Below are 12920 nucleotides of genomic sequence, written 5' to 3'. Positions count from 1 at the left end.
CTACTAATGTGAGATTCTGGCATCATATTTGGGGTTATGTCCACTCCCGGGTTTTTGTCCTTTTCTGACTGAAGAATCTGTCTTCCCTTCATCCTGTACAGCTGCACGGACATTTGCACTTATGTTCTAATCCCTCGTAACTTTGCATTTAGCTGGGTTAAATCTTATTGTGTGTTGTTTCTCTATAAAAATAAACATTACTGAAGAACTTTTCACCTTTTATTTATCCGAATCCATTTGAAGTTATTTAAATTCATATAAATTAAAGATGAAATTCTGACACAGGCGCTGAAAGCCACTAAATAACAAAATTACGAGAAAATATATATATTCTTTAATCAAAATTATATAAATGTAAATGTATTCTCAGAGCGGTAATCTTGCAAAGTCTTAAATCTTAAGCTCCGCCCCTTGCAGATTCTGATTGGTGGAGGTCCCGCGCTGAGAAGTTAAGCCAATTAGCACGCTCGCAGCCGACCAATGGGGAGCCACGGCGGTACCAAACAACAAAACTCACTGCATAATATTACACGTAAAATATATTTATTTTTAGTTTGATTTGATATCTTTTCTTGTGTTATAATACAGAATATTACTGTCCAATATAAACTGAATTAAAACACATGTTTATTGTTATTTTTTCTTTCAGTGAATAGCGTATCAATAAAATATATTGTGGTAATCTGGTATACTGAGCGAACGTTTGTGGAACGCCTTTGGTGAGCGATACTGAGACTCCGCCCCCTTGGCACTTAAGGATTTTCTTGACATCTTCATCATGAGCTCAGGAGTGCCAGTGCCTAGCTACAGACCTCAAGTTTATGGCACTACACTAGTTGCCACTGAACAAGTCGGACGACAGTTAACATCTCCTCAGTGTTATAGATAACCAGTGCTTACAATGACTTAAACTACCTGTTAGGGATGTGATTTAAGAGTGCCTTATATTATAAAGAACGTTTAAGTTATCCGTTTAATCAAATGCATATATATATATTTGAATGAAAATATATTTAAGGAAACATCATTCCGTGTTAGCACAATGCAACTATGTCACCGCGTCTACCGCAAAAGAGCTCTCGCGTGATGAAAATGAAACGGTGAATTGTTCCGTTGAAACTTCAGACAAGAAGGCATTCTGAGTACCGTTGGCACTGTCAACAGTGCTTGTGTCTACTGTCTCCCCCCTTGTCTACTGTCTCCTCTGTCATCCAGATGGTGGACGAGAGATAGAGTCTACCTCTGTCATCCCACAACAAATAAGGTAAAATTGGATCATTATCACTTTGTTCCTCGCTTTAACGAAGCCTAGTCGTCCAATATATATATATATATATATATATATATATATATATATATATATATATATATATATATATATATATATATATATATATATATATATATATATATATATATATGTTGTACCTAGTAGCCAGAACGTCGTACTCGCCCTACTATGCAAGGCCCGATTTGCCTAATAAGCCAAGTTTTACTGAATTAATATATTTTCTCTAATTTTTTTCTTATGAAATGATAAAGCTACCCCATTTCATTATGTATGAGGTAAAAAAAAATTATTGGAGTTAAAATTAACGTAGATATATGACCGAACCTAACCAACCCTACCTAACCTAACCTAACCTATCTTTATAGGTTAGGTTAGGTTAGGTAGCCGAAAAAGTTAGGTTAGGTTAGGTTAGGTTAGGTAGTCGGAAAACAATTAATTCATGAAAACTTGGCCTTTTAGGCAAATTGGGCCTTGCATAGTAGGCTGAGAAGTGCGTTCTGGCTACTAGGTACGACATATATATATATATATATATATATATATATATATATATATATATATATATATATATATATATATATATATATATATATGTATATATATATATATATGTATATATATGTGTGTGTGTGTGTGTATCACGAAAATAGACACGTGATTTAAAAATGTGACAGTGTCAGATCACGGAGGAAAATTGAAACAGGAATTTCCTTAAGTACTTTCGTATATTAATACATCTTCAGAACTGAAGATCTGTATTAGAGGATACACTCCTTCTGAAGATGTATTAATATACAAAAGTACTTAAGGAAATTCCTGTTTCAATTTTCCTCCGTGGTCTGACACTCTCATATATATATATATATATATATATATATATATATATATATATATATATATATATATATATATATATATATATATTATATATATATATATATGTATATATATATATATATATTCGGTCAACGTAAGCTTTCAGGCATTATCAGTATTATTTGTATGGGTTTGATGTTGGGTTTCTGACTACAGTTCGCGACTAAAGTCAAGTGTACGTAAACTCATCGAGAAGCAGGGTACACCACGCGGTGTACATACACCGTGAAAACGTAGAATACCTCTCAGTATACAGTATACAAAATAAAAGCGGTGTACAGCTCTCAGTGTATACAGCCAATATATTTATTTACATTATTACTCTTATCTTTATTATCTATATTATCATTCCGCTATTCAAATTTTATTGATGTTATAATAATAATAATAATAATAATAATAATAATAATAATTATTATTATTAATATTATTTTATCATTATTAATTATAACTAACAAGTTAAGTGTTATGATACTAATTAGTGTTTCATTAAATTAGGGCTTGCGATAAAACTCATTTGGCTCAGAATTGATAATTCTATCGAAACATTATTTAGGTTAATCCGGATTCAAGAATAGTTAAAATACCAATTTTTTCCTTTCAGGTTTATTACTAAGAATTTTTACCATTTTTACCATGTTTATTTTTACCATTTTTACCATTTATTTTTACCATGGTTTATTACCATGCAAGCCATGTGTGAGCGTGATTACTAAACAAGCCATTGGTGAAGTTAATTACTAAACAATTAATGCATAAAATTAATCACTAAACATGTCATGCATAAAGTTAATTAATAAACAAACATGTGTGAGGATACTCACCAAACAAACCATGTGTGTGAGGATAATCACTAACAGGGAAATATTTGACACGTATTTAACATGTTAGTTGGCATATTATAAAATATTTGACACGTATTTAACATGTTAGTTGGCATATTATGAAATATTTGACACGTATTTAACATGTTAGTTGGCATATTATAAAATATTTGACACGTATTTAACATGTTAGTTGGCATATTATGAAATATTTGACACGTATTTAACATGTTAGTTGGCATATTATGAAATATTTGACACGTATTTAACATGTTAGTTGGCATATTATGAAATATTTGACACGTATTTAACATGTTAGTTGGCATATTATGAAATATTTGACACGTATTTAACATGTTAGTTGGCATATTATGAAATATTTGACACGTATTTAACATGTTAGTTGGCATATTATGAAATATTTGACACGTATTTAACATGTTAGTTGGCATATTATGAAATATTTTGTAATGTGAAATGAGAAACAAGAGATAATTTGCTTCGTTGAATAATTGTGCAATTGTTCTTAGCATTCATAGAGAGAATAACTGTTTTGTTTCCTTCCCTCTCGTGGGACAGGGAGCCTTCTGCTCTCCCTCCCTCCCTCCCTCGCTAAAGGCAGACAGCCCTCTGCTCTTTCACTTCCTCTCTCTTGGGGCAGGCAGCCCTCTGCTTCCTCTATCTACTGGGGCAGGCAGCCTTCCGCTCTCTTCCTCTCCAGGGGCATGCAAGCCTCCATTCCCATGTCTTCCAAGACAAGCAGCCTTCCATGCCTTCCTTCTCCAGCAGTAGGCAGCACTCCCTCCCTCCCGAGGAAGGCTGCCCTCCACTCCCTCTCCAGCAGTAGGCAGCACTCCCTCCCTCCCGAGGAAGGCAGCCCTCCACTCCCTACCTCTACAGGAGTAGGTAGCCCTCCTCTTTCTCCCTTTCCAGAGACTGGCAGCCCTCCGGTCCATTCCTCTTCGGGATGAGAATAGACTAATGACAGTGGTTACCGACCGGTGAGCGAATGGCGTTTTTTTTGGCTGCTTTTTGGGGGCCGTCGCCGTCATCGGTACGCTATTTCAGTGCATTTATGGGGCCGTAGTGACATGTGGATGGACGGTAACGTTATGATCTTCCATACAATAATGTACACTGTGTACTTGACCCGAAAGACAATCAATAAAACACGTAAAAATAAAAAAAAATAAAAAACAGCGCGTGCGGTGCTTAGTAGAAGGGCTTGCAGCGCTGCCAGCCGGCAAGGTCTCGTTACTAATGGAAATACAATTGCCTAATCTAATCAAACTTCACCTAGATTAACCAAATCTAATCAAGCTTAACGTAGCCTAAAATGATAAAACCAAACTTAGCCCAGCCTAGTCTTACTTGTCCTAACCAACGCCTAGCCTATCCTATCCTAATCAAACTTACCCTAGCTTAGATTATCAGTGTAAAAAAAACAACGAAAAACAATTCTACCAGTGGCCGATCTGGTATATTCGTGGTGGTATATTCGTTGGTATATTCGTTATGGTTTCTATGACAACTGTCGTTGTAGAAGCCGCCTGTGGTACTCCGAGCGCGGGAGTCCTGCTGCGGGGTGTGTACTTAACAATATATTCCTCATATGTGGAATATGTGTGAAATATATATATTCCTCATATGTGTGAAGGCAGATCTGTGTCACTGATATTTTTATTCCATTTCGCATTATTATTATTATTATTATTGTTAGTAGTAGCAGTGATGTAATATAATTATTACACTCATTATTATTATTAGTACTGTAGTAGTATTATTATGATACTTAAACAAAATATGCTTAGTTTTTATAACGTAATTATTTTGAAATAATGATTATTTTTAATTATTTATAATTAATATATACAGTAAAATATAATTAAGTTTATTAACTAGTAGGTAAAGTACTTTTAGATTTTAGCTCGGACGAAGCATTACTGTAAATTTGTTTAAAATTACCCGAGTGAGTTCCATTTGTTAGGGAATAATTAGCCATCATCTTAAAAGCAGGTGGGAGCTTGAACGGCTGACCACAATGTGTGCTAACCACTTACATTTACAACATTAATAACATTACTATTTGTATTGGTGTTAAGTTTCGTGTGCGTGCGATATAGAACTAAGGTACGGGTGTTGAGGTATGTGGATACGGGCTTATAGGGGGTTTCTTCGATGTTTGGATACAGGCCTATTTGGTGTTGCGGTGTTTGGATACAGGATTATGTAACATTACAGCTGCAAAGTAATCTGTAAATTTAGCCGAAGAAAACTTAGAAGTCATATACCAGCCAACCAGCCACCAAGTTCGGTAAACTATTGGAAATAGAACTGCCAAACTTAATTTACCTAATTTATTTAACTAGCTATATACAGCTCATATATGAGCTGTATATAGCTCATTATAACCGCCTAAAATTACCTAAGCTTTCTTAACCTTTCCCGGGTAACAGGCCAATTTAATTTACCCAACCTTCCCCGATAAACAGGCAAATAACCAAAGTCCCAGACTACACATTCAAAAAATAAATACCAGGGGGTGAATTTGCTTCAAACTTGAAAAAAACAAATGTGATTTACTCGGAGCAAGCGCCTCGCTCATCCCCCGAACTCACTTCCTCTAAAAAAGGATCTTTTCCTATCATTTCTAGGGAGAACTGGTAGTTTAAATGGGACATGTTCTTCCCGAGTACAATATAATTAGTTAGCTGTGTGGTTCTATATTAATTTCTCTATATTTACTGTCTGTATTTTACCGATTACTGTCTATTTTTTTTTTAATTGGCATTTTATTTTACAACTTCATCTGGGAGTTTATGAACATCCCTTTCGAGATGAGTGGGATAATATGTTTTGTATTTAGTTTCATTATATTTAAGGGTTATGTGTATAGTTTATTTAATAGATTATTATGTTTATAGTTCATTATATTAATGGATGTATAATTAATATTATGTAACAGTTTATTATTCTAATCGGATATAATGTGATGTAACAGATTATTTTAGTGGGTATTAATATGATGTATATAGATCATTATAGTAATATACTAAAGCAGTATATAGTTCATTATACTAATGGGATATTAATATGATATACAGTATATATTATATATATAATATATATGTATATTATATATATATATATATATATATATTATATATGTATATGTATATATATATATATATATATATATATATATATATATATATATATATATATATATATATATATGACTGAAAACTCACACCCCAGAAGTGACTCGAACCCATACTCCCAGGAGCAACGCAACTGGTAACTACAGGACGCCTTAATCCGCTTGACCATCACGACCGGACAAAAGGAAGGTGATAGCCGAAGCTATTTGAATCACTTCCCCGCCGGCACTCGGATGGTAATCTTGGGCATATCATTTTATCAAATCACCTCATTCTTGGGGCACACGTGAGTTTTCAGTCGCATATAGTCCTGGGGACCATTCAGGCTTGTTCGCATATATATATATATATATATATATATATATATATAATATATATAATATATATATATATATATATATAGTTCATTATACTCATTCAAATCAAATATTATATTCGTAAATTTTGGTACAATTATAGTTGGGAAAGTGTACATAGAAAGTACGGTCCATTAATTAGATACGAGAGCCACAATAACAGAACAGAAAGAAGACATTGTCATTATCAGAATCAGAAACTTAATTGGTACCAGTTTATACAGATCATTTGAATGCTGGCTGGACTTAACAGGTATATAGTACTCTTAAGTCAAGAATTATATTTTAGGCATGAAGTAGGTGACATATTTAGCAAGAATTAGAATGATATATTTTAGGACAGAATATATCACAAAGTTTTGATGATGTTAGCAGTAAAAACTAATAAGCTAATCATACCATGACGTTTGTGTATATATTTATACGTCCCTCAACATTTAACAGATTCTGGGGGCTATGCTGGCCCAAAATCACTCCAAACACACCGCTCTTATAATATAAATTTGACATCAATTGCACTCAAATATACCTGCTAGTGATCCATCTCTCTCTCTGTGACATTAATTCCTTCGTGAGTCCAAATATTATGGGTGTCCCGGCTGCACCCGCTGGCAAGTTGTTTAATCCTATCCAGTAAACCTGGTTACACCATTAAAAATATCGCTCATTCTTAAATTGTATTTCCTAATACAGTAGATAAGTCTATATTTCTGGAAAAGTAGGGGTGGCCAGTTATAAGTGCCTTAAGGAAAACAAATAAAGCTGATTGAGTTTACTGGATGGGTGGGTCCTTGCAGGTCAACATGATATCTTTCGTTTGTGAATTATTTCCTCTATAAATGTTGGTGTGGTCATCAGGCGAGGTAGATAGATAGATAGATAGATAGATAGATAGATAGATAGATAGATAGATAGATAGATAGATAGATAGATAGATAGATAGATAGATAGATTTAGATAGATAGATGTTTTTATTCAGGTAAAGGTACATACAGTGATGATGAGTTACAAAAATAATGTTGGAATTTAAAGATGGAGCTATTACATACAATACCTAAAACCACTAGTATGCATAGCGTTTCGGGCAAGAGAGTGTAATGAGTGCAAGGATGGACACTTTGGATGATGTGCGTAGTTCATTATACTAATGGGGGTATTAGTATGATGTATATAGTTCATTATACTAACGAGGGGAACGAGGTTGAAGTGTCTGGGAGAATTTAAAGAAAATCAGATTTCTTGAGGAACTTTAAAAAACAATTTTTGTTCATACAAAAGTTTATTATGAAAAAGAATTTAAGTACAGTACTCAAATTGTGTAAAATATTGACACAATTTCAGAACTTACACAATTACTCAAAATAGTGTAAAAACTCAAATTTACCCAATTTCAGTATTCAACATTGATGTATATACTTGGCCTTAAGTTTACTTTTAAATGCTGTAAATGTTCCTAATTGCTAATCCTAAAGCTAATCGATTGCTAAAGATTAGCAATGACTTTAAACTGTAAAAACTCATTAAAATGACCCAATTGTTAATCTTAAAGACTGGCAAGATTTTAAATTATATAAAAAAAAATAAAAAATTACTAATCCTAAAGAATAACAATGAAATTCGTAACGTATTTTTAAATTGTAAAATCTATATCGTATAGAATAACTATATCGTAATATAAATTGGCATGTTGCAATAGGCTTTTTGTTTGTAATGAAGTAAAAGCTAAAACCAAATGCAGTTTTATCATTAAAAATATAATATTCCTATTAAATAAACGTTGGAACTGTCTGCATAAAAAATAAATAATTAATTAATTAAAACTAAATTAATTATATGCGTGAAAAATACCTCAGCAACTGGCAACATTGCAAACACATCAGCCTGTCCTCACACTTGATGCACTACGAATATGACGTTATCGACCACGGCGTCAAAATGTCTGGTGCTTCAGTGATATACCTGCTTGATGGGGTTCTGGGAGTTCTTCTACTCCCAAAACCCATCCGAGGCCAGGCCGAACTTGTGAGAGTTTTTTCCACTAGGCTGTATATTAAATGCACGTATATTCAATTAACGCTATTTGGAACTAATGAACATGGCCCTCGATTCGTCATTTGGGTGACTAGGCTCGTACGCTTTTGGTTAGGCAAAACTACTTTAAATTTGACTTTTTTCTACGAATTTATTCTGGGAACGATTGTTGCAGAAAGGTTATATGCGCCGTGGGATTTATTCCGTGTCTCGGTGTATGTTTAAACTGAAAATTTATTTCAAACTTGAGCTATGATCAGGACTGAAGTATTATTTGGCCAACCCGTCCTGTCAACTAATAGGTGGCATTTTTGACGTTATGGTAACCAACATTACAAATACAATCAATTAAGAAAAGTAGTAGTAGTGGACATCCATCAGTCTCAGGAGACTATGAAGTTGCGTTCTAGTTGTCAGTCTGGAGTGGCCTCTCCAACGCGCAAAACAAGGGTAGATTGATATGGAGGAGAAGCTGTTACCCAAGCAGCAGGTCCCCCCCCCCTCTCCACTACGCCGAAAGTCTCCAATGGAAAAGCAAACGCCAATACGATTGGTTCCAGCGTCTTCGCAGGAACTGTAAGCTCCGGAGTTGACCTCGAAGTTGGTGAAAGAAGGCACACAGGGGACTCCAAACCCGGAGACCGCCGTGGTCGGACCGGAGAAGAACCACACCATCAAGGGCAAAAGCGACCCCAGCCTTCTGAAGCAGAGCCTGGGCCGCACGAGCCCCGGGAGGTGGACGTCCCGGTCCCGCACCTACGGGTTCCAGACAGATCGTCACAGCCCTCTTCCACTCGAGGCCGGCTTCCTTCATGACCAAGCAGAAGGAAGAGTGATAATTATTAAATACAACAATTATTATAATAATAATTATTATACTAATTATAATAATAATTATAACAATTCTAATAATTATATTAATAATTATAACAATTCTAATAATTATATTAATAATTATAACAATTATAATAATTATTATAATAATAATTGTTGTATTTAATAATTATCACTCTTCCTTCTGCTTGGTCTTATTTTTTATTATTATTATTTTCTACCACAGACGTGGCCACACATTTACAATGCTAACCAGCATATATACATTTTCTTCTGTCCTCCATGGACAGGGTGAGAGATTTGTTAAACATATAGTTCAGGGGTTTATTGAACAATCAACCAAAGAAGGTGATTGTATAGTGCTTTAAAAATGCTAAGCTAACCTACATACGTAAATACATAGATACACAGATTTACGTATGCCCTACATAAAGTGTTCGACGTGTCTTTTACATAGTGTCATTAATGTGCATTAACAAAGGTGAAATGTAATTCTGATCAGCTTCCACTCTGCTTGGTCCTGAAGGAAGTTTAGGCTGTTAAGTTTGGAGAGGAAAGTTTCAATTAACGGTTTTCATGACGTTTTGAAACCTCAGGAGAACTTCCTGCCCTCCTGACCTACCAGAGGACCCTAAACTTGCTGTTTTGGAGAAACAAATTCCAAAATTTTGAAAGAGGGCTGTGACGATCTTTGTCAGGAACCCGTAGGTGCGGGACCGGGACGTCCACCTCCCGGGGCTCGTGCGGCTCACAAAAATTGGTGTTCTATGCATCGGACTCCATAGGTTAGGTGGGTTGCTTGGGTTTGTACGTTTCTGGTTAGGCTAAAAGGTTGGATTTTAGACGGAGTGGCAAATCAAGAGAACGGGACTAGCTGAGTGCTCAGTACGTTGGCTTACCTTATAGAGGATGTGGGAATTGTCCCACCACTAACGATCAACGTTACCATCTTTGTGTCTGACAAAGCAGACAGTTCTCAGGAGTTGCCACAGCGGACAGAAAATGGTGTACTAAAACACTTGAACTTAAACCTAACCTAATCCATCGACCTGCACTTAAACGCTTGAACTTAACCCAACCATAACCTATCATTCTCGTTTTCAATACGTGGGTATTGAAAATAATGATTGTGAGCCACTATGATCTATCTAGGCAAATCTTGCACTGTTCTATTTGAACCGATTGCAAATCCGTTCGATTTGCACTGGTCCAAATTTAGCACCATTCTCTTTGTCCGCTGGCGATGTTGACGTTAAAATGTTGTGCACTATTCGAGAGGACAAGTTGCACAACGAAACGACACAATTGTCTTCCACTACATGAAGTTTGAATTTGTTTTTCATTAAACAAGGCTTACATTGACTTGAACAATAACACTTGAATAAATTTGTTGTTTATGTCATCCCGAGCTTTACGCTACATAATTTAACAACTTATCAGAGAAAAGTGCTGAACCAATATGGTTATATAGCACTGGGAAAGAATAGAAGGAAATACAGTAGATATGAAGAGAAGGTGAGGAAGCAGTGCCAGACCATGCGGACCATATGGGATCGAGCGCCGACCTGCAAGATGCAAAGACGTAGCTCTACAAAAAACACCAATTTCATAGGAAACAGCTTCAGAGTATAATAAAAATGATATACTTTTGTAGAGGTTATGATTAATAATTATTAAGAAGGCCATAACCAAACCTAACCTTTCTCAGGCCTAGTATACCACATACATACATATTAAATATATATATATATATATATATATATATATATATATATATATATATATATATATATATATATATATATATATATATATAACTGAAAACTCACACCCCAGAAGTGACTCGAACCCATACTCCCACAACTGGTATGTACAGGGACGCCTTAATCCGCTTGACCATCACGACCGGACATAAGGAAGTGATAGCCGAGGCTATATGAACCACTTCCCCGCCGGCACTCGGATGGTAATCTTGGGCATAGCATTTTATCAAATCACCTCATTCTTTGGGGCACACGTGAGGAACACAAATGCAAACAAGCCTGAATGGTCCCCAGGACTATATACAACTGAAAACTCACACCCCAGAAGTGACTCGAACCCATACTCCCACAACTGGTATGTACAGGGACGCCTTAATCCGCTTGACCATCACGACCGGACATAAGGAAGTGATAGCCGAGGCTATATGAACCACTTCCCCGCCGGCACTCGGATGGTAATCTTGGGCATAGCATTTTATCAAATCACCTCATTCTTTGGGGCACACGCGAGGAACACAAATGCAAACAAGCCTGAATGGTCCCCAGGACTATATACAACTGAAAACTCACACCCCAGAAGTGACTCGAACCCATACTCCCACAACTGGTATGTACAGGGACGCCTTAATCCGCTTGACCATCACGACCGGACATAAGGAAGTGATAGCCGAGGCTATATGAACCACTTCCCCGCCGGCACTCGGATGGTAATCTTGGGCATAGCATTTTATCAAATCACCTCATTCTTTGGGGCACACGTGAGGAACACAAATGCAAACAAGCCTGAATGGTCCCCAGGACTATATACAACTGAAAACTCACACCCCAGAAGTGACTCGAACCCATACTCCCACAACTGGTATGTACAGGGACGCCTTAATCCGCTTGACCATCACGACCGGACATAAGGAAGTGATAGCCGAGGCTATATGAACCACTTCCCCGCCGGCACTCGGATGGTAATCTTGGGCATAGCATTTTATCAAATCACCTCATTCTTTGGGGCACACGTGAGGAACACAAATGCAAACAAGCCTGAATGGTCCCCAGGACTATATACAACTGAAAACTCACACCCCAGAAGTGACTCGAACCCATACTCCCACAACTGGTATGTACAGGGACGTACGTGTATGTCCGGTCGTGATGGTCAAGCGGATTAAGGCGTCCCTGTACATACCAGTTGTGGGAGTATGGGTTCGAGTCACTTCTGGGGTGTGAGTTTTCAGTTGTATATAGTCCTGGGGACCATTCAGGCTTGTTTGCATTTGTGTTCCTCACGTGTGCCCCAAAGAATGAGGTGATTTGATAAAATGCTATGCCCAAGATTACCATCCGAGTGCCGGCGGGGAAGTGGTTCATATAGCCTCGGCTATCACTTCCTTATGTCCGGTCGTGATGGTCAAGCGGATTAAGGCGTCCCTGTACATACCAGTTGTGGGAGTATGGGTTCGAGTCACTTCTGGGGTGTGAGTTTTCAGTTGTATATAGTCCTGGGGACCATTCAGGCTTGTTTGCATTTGTGTTCCTCACGTGTGCCCCAAAGAATGAGGTGATTTGATAAAATGCTATGCCCAAGATTACCATCCGAGTGCCGGCGGGGAAGTGGTTCATATAGCCTCGGCTATCACTTCCTTATGTCCGGTCGTGATGGTCAAGCGGATTAAGGCGTCCCTGTACATACCAGTTGTGGGAGTATGGGTTCGAGTCACTTCTGGGGTGTGAGTTTTCAGTTGTATATAGTCCTGGGGACCATTCAGGCTTGTTTGCATTTGTGTTCCTCA

General features: G+C 36.7%; 1 protein-coding gene across 1 annotated transcript in view; it reads left to right on the top strand.

The window, feature by feature from the left end:
• The first annotated feature begins 791 nt into the window (after nucleotides 1-791).
• The window catches only part of LOC123761099 (forkhead box protein L2), a 154277-nt gene continuing 142148 nt past the window's right edge, over nucleotides 792-12920 (top strand). Inside the window, exon 1 of the mRNA XM_069339460.1 lies at nucleotides 792-1264. The gene's annotated coding sequence lies outside the window, so the exon portion shown is untranslated. The remainder of the gene's footprint in view (nucleotides 1265-12920) is intronic.

Source organism: Procambarus clarkii, chromosome 41 (genome assembly GCF_040958095.1).
Source record: "Procambarus clarkii isolate CNS0578487 chromosome 41, FALCON_Pclarkii_2.0, whole genome shotgun sequence".
NCBI classification, from domain to species: Eukaryota; Metazoa; Arthropoda; class Malacostraca; order Decapoda; family Cambaridae; genus Procambarus; species Procambarus clarkii.
The sequence above is the reverse complement of the archived record's forward strand: the minus strand, read 5'-3'. Positions and strand labels throughout refer to the sequence as shown.